This window comes from Cucurbita pepo, chromosome 1 (assembly GCF_057944985.1).
Source record: "Cucurbita pepo subsp. pepo isolate OVF chromosome 1, ASM5794498v1, whole genome shotgun sequence".
NCBI classification, from domain to species: domain Eukaryota; kingdom Viridiplantae; phylum Streptophyta; class Magnoliopsida; order Cucurbitales; family Cucurbitaceae; genus Cucurbita; species Cucurbita pepo.
Window position 1 is genome coordinate 15,421,354 of NC_141798.1, and position 5,290 is coordinate 15,426,643.

General features: G+C 32.6%; 1 pseudogene; it reads right to left on the minus strand.

Moving 5' to 3' along the window:
* Positions 1-2,708: 2,708 nt before the first annotated feature.
* Positions 2,709-4,076, minus strand: LOC147794876 (uncharacterized; annotated as a pseudogene).
* Between the last annotated feature and the right edge of the window lie 1,214 nt (positions 4,077-5,290).

Sequence of the window (5,290 nt, forward strand, 5' to 3'; positions counted from 1 at the left end):
TTCTTTTTGTGGTTTTCTCTCTCACTTTTACTTTCACTTCAAATCTCTTTTGGGTTACTTCTGGCCCCTTCCCCATATATGTCTCTCACGTGTCTCCGTTTCCCATATTTGTCTCTCACGTATTTTCGTTTCTCATATTTGTCTCTCACGTGTTTCTGTTTCTCATATTTCTCTCCCACGTATTTCTGTTTCTCATATTTCTCTCTCACGTGTTTTCGTTTCTCATATTTCTCTCTCACGGGTTTCTGGCCACTTTCCCATATTTCTCTCTCACATGTTTTGGATCTTTGGGGCCCATTTCACATATTGGCCATTTTCCCATATTTCTCTATCACATTTCCATTTCCCATATTTTTCTCTCATGTTTCTGTTTCCCATATTTCTCTCTCACGTGTTTGGGTTTCTCTCTCACGCATTTTTGTTTCTCTCTCACGTGTTTCCAGCCCCCTTTCCATATTTCTCTCTCACGTGTTTTCGTTCTCTCTCACGTGTTTTTGGCCCCTTTCCCATATTTCTCTCTCACGTGTTTCCTTTTCCCATCTAGCCCCTTTCCCATATTTCTCTCCAGATGTTTTCTGCCCGTTTCCATATTTCTCTATCATGTTTCCATTTCCCATATTTCTCTGTCACGTGTTTCCTTTTTCCATATTTCTCTCTCAGGTTTCCGTTTCCCATATTTCTCTCTCACGTTTCTGTTTCCCATATTTCTCTCTCACGTTTCCGTTTCTCATATTTCTCTCTCACTTTTGCGTTTCCCATATTTCTCTCTCACGTTTCTGTTTCCCATATTTCTCTCTCACGTTTTCGTTTCTCATATTTCTCTCTCACGTTTCCGTTTCTCATATTTCTCTCTCACTTTTGCATTTCCCATATTTCTCTCTCACTTTTCCTTTCCCCATATTTCTCTCTCACGTTTCGTTTCTCATATTTCTCTTTCACGTGTTTGCTGCCCCTTCCCCATTTTCCATGTTTCTACACGAGCCTTTACATGCAGTGATGAACTGAGTCAACCCAACTTCCCTAGCATGTGGATACTTCTACCCGTTTCCCAGATTTCTCTCTAATCTCACACAATTTCTCTCTCACTTTGAAACTTGTGATGTTACATGACTGCACCTTTGACTTTCACCACAATATCACTTGTGGTTACTTTTGGCCCCTATCCCAAGATTTCTCTCAATTTCTCTCTCATCTTATACCATTCAAATCTTAAACTAATTTTGTATAAAGAAATTAGTTGAGATTCAGACCTCTTTTAATTTTTTAGGTCTACTGTGTTTAAAAAATTAAATTTAAATGTTACCCTTCAATTTTTCAAGAAAATCTCAAAAATACTTTAAATAAAAAATCGTTAATTTGGGATGAAAATAGTTAATTTTATTTTTTTCAAAAATACTTTAAACTTAAGTTTCAAAAAGATCATTAAACTTTCAAAAATGTTTCAAAAGTACTCTTTAAGTTTTTAAAAATTTGGAGCTAATCTATTGACAAAAATTTGGAGCTAATCTATAAAATGTCAATAGATCGTAAAAAAAATTAAAATTTTCTTATAAAACGTGAAGGATGTTAATGTTACTTTTAAAATTTCATGAATATTTTTTAACATAATACTAATAGTAAAAGTATTTTTGAACTTTTTTAAAAGTTGAAGTGTATTAATGAAGGGTATTTTTTGAAACATCATTAAAATATTTTTGAAATAAACTATATTTTTTGTTATTTATATATTTGAAAGTCTATAAGTCAGACATATTATTAATTTAGTATTTATTTTATTCTCAATTAAAAATGGTAATATTTCAAATTTTCAATTAATAAAAATAGATTTAGTTTTGAATTTGATTAGGTATAAATAATAAGATTAAATTAGGGTTCCATTAATGGATCCAACTCTTATTCCTCTATAAATATAAATAAAATATCCAATGAATGAGAGTGTTCGTTAAAAAATGATTAAAATTAAAAATAGAATTAAATGGATCCGTTAATAAATCCTTCTCCACATTTTTCTTAAGTTCGGATTTTGATTTATTTTTTACCACTACTGTTTTACGAATTTCTTTAGAAATTTCTGAAGATATGAAATAAATTGGGTTTAATTATTTCACTCATTTTTCAATAAAATATAATTATAAGTATTTTATGATTTTGAATTCTCCAACATTTTTTTTTATATATTTAAATTGTTTGAAAATATTTTGTCATATTTCTTTTTATTTTATATATATATATATAATTTTTTTATGAAACTTTTAAGGAAGGTGGTCTTTGTTCTCAAGATTGAATCTTCAATCTTGAACTTGTAGAAAGTTTTGCTTTAAGTTTGTTGAAGATATTAAGCTCCATTCTAATATATGATATTTTAATTATTACTCTCTCCTATATATTTGATTTGAAGGTTAGACTGTTTATCTGGCTTCTTAAGACTCTTCAACCTGCAACTAAAAATAAATCTTTAACTTTTAGTTTATGGAAGATTTTTAAGGACATCGAGAACATTATAGAAGTAAAACATAATACATATTTATTGATTGATTTCAACTAGAAAATTCTCTGCATTGTCATTGATAAAGCTATCTGGACCGCTTCCGTTTTCGAGAATAGTGTTCCTTAGCCACTCGATGTATTTATCTACACACTCAGATCAAAGTCGCTGCCAAAGTCTGGTGGATCGTCTTCTAAAACATTTAAGAGATAATCATATTCTACTAATTGTTGTTGGCTTCTTCATTTCCAAAATTTGCAGCAATATTGTCCAAGTTGATTGAATCAGATAAAGCGATGTTCTTTGATATTAACTGAATCCCTTCTGATGTGCCACTAAATTCCATTGCTTCTAGCGGTTGAGCTACATCAGCTTGATGTATACTTGGAAACTGAATTTCATCAAATACTTGAGGTATACTTGAGAACTGAATTTCATCAAATACACGAGAAGAAGTTACCTCTGGAGTTGTCCTATTGATGTTATATGGAGCTAAATTGTAGTTTGAAGCAACATGCTGAAAATTGTGGTCAAGCATTCTTAGGTCATGATTTACAAAGTTGGCGCTAATAAGCAGTCTAGGATTAGCCACAGGCTTAGGAGCAATAAGTCGGAATCTTTTCCCTCCTGAAAGAGAGGTTGAACGTCCGTGAGTAGATTTATTTGCTTCATGATTCTACTGTGTAGATTTGTTTGCCTCATGATTGTGCTACTTTTGTACCAACAAAGGAAGTTGAGTCTCGACTTGGATTGAGAAATTGAATTTGGATACCACCATCCTTGAAGCTAATTTATTTTTTCTCCCCCCTTATCATGGACTCTACATTGTGCTTTATATTTCTGATAGGTTTAGGATCTATAATTCCTTATTTATTCATAAACAACTAAAAGTATATAGTGTGCAAATAGTAAGCAAACTTGATAGAAGAATACCCGTAAGTCATTAGCTACCTGGAGCAGCATCAAGCATGGTTCATTCATCAACTTAAGTATAAGTTTTGGGCGACCTTCAAAATCAAAAGAAAACATAATAACAACAATTAGAAATGCATCATTGAATTCAAATACTAAAAAAATAAAAATAACTCGTGAGAGAGGTAAAATTACATTTATCACCCAACTTGTTGAGGGCGTTAGAGAACTTGCGATGTCGTTCCATATTCCAAACAAGACGTGATCTGGTATTACTGGAAATATAATATTCCTTCCCTCTTCCATTATCCTCATCGGCTCTTGTATTTCCAAAATTGGTAGGTTTTGAGTCATATGTAACTCTCTTCACCTTGTTTGTTCCTTCTATATCATCCGTTATCTCTTTCCTTCGAAAGAAACTAGGGTATCATGGGAATTAGTTGGCGTATTTTGCACTTTTTCATTATAGCAATGAAGTCAAGATTAGCTTTAAGCCATTGCTTAAAAAATTAAAATTAAGATGATGAAAGAGATTAATAGAAATACTGTGATGTTATGTACCATTGTAAGACTTTTGCTTAGACAATGAAGTCAAGTGCTTGAGAGACTTCATGATCCCAACCAAGATATGAAGATTTTTGTCAAAATTAGGGAGAGGATTAGGGATCCAATGACCCATCTACTGCATTTTCCACCTACAGTCTGAAAGAGGAAGATTAAACTTCTAGATTTGAGAGGAAGTGGGGGAGCAAATTTTGGGGAGAGAAATGAACAACCCAAAAAAATCATAGACACAGCTAAAAGCTTAACATGTAGAGACAGATACAAAGAAGGAGAGAGAGGAGAAGGTGACAATTGCTGAATAGATTATGAGTAGCCCAAAGCTCGAAGAGTCTTAGTTGAAATTGAAATTTATACTCACGGTTTGAAGTAATTTTACAAAAATGGGTGCTTCAAAAGAAATGGAAAAACAAGAAATCTGGAAAGGCATTAAAATGAAGTGAGATCTTACATTTGAGAGCTTCCAAAAGGGATTGAAACAAGGAGGAGGCAAAAGATGGGGTTGAATGGACAACATCTTGCACTATCACGAGCAAAAACATGGAGGGGGACATTCATCAAACACGTAGAGGGCAATGACAAAGTAGAAAGTTCTAGGGAGTTTGAATTTTAACTATGTATACTTGGTGGATACACAAATCTAAGTAGAAATGATAGGAAGGCAATATAGATTATACCAATTTTTGGATGGATAAAGATGAATAAGGCTCCACTTTTTGTGATTATATGATATCCATGACTAGGAGGACAGAGATCGAGGTAGAAGAAGGGGGAGGGTACACACCCCTCCTCTCAGAGCCTTCGATTTCATCTCCTTATTCTTTCTAATCTCACCATTTTCTATCTCTTCATGACTCCCTCCGAGTCTTCCGTTTCATCTCCTTATTCTTTTTAATCTCACCATTTTCTATCTCTTCATGACTTTTTTATCTCATCATGTGCTGTCTCTTTGTGGCTTTCTTTCTCACTTTGAAACTAGTGCCTTCATCATCTCTTCTTGACTTTCTTTTATCACACTTTATTATTATTATTATTTTTTTCTTTCTTTCTTTCTTTTCTGTGTGGCTTTCTTTCTTATTTTGAAACTAGGGCCTTGCATGTTGTGGTTACTTCTGACTCTCTTCCCAATTTTCTCTCTCATCTCACACACTGTTCAAATCTAATTTTGTATAAGGAAATTAGTTAAGATTCAAACTTCTTTTAACATTTTAGGTCTATGCTCCACTCATCTAAAATTAATAAAAATATCTTCCAACTTTGTATTTTGTTTAAAAAAAAAAATATTTTAATAACACTCTTTAAACTTTTAACAAAAATTCATAAATACTTCTA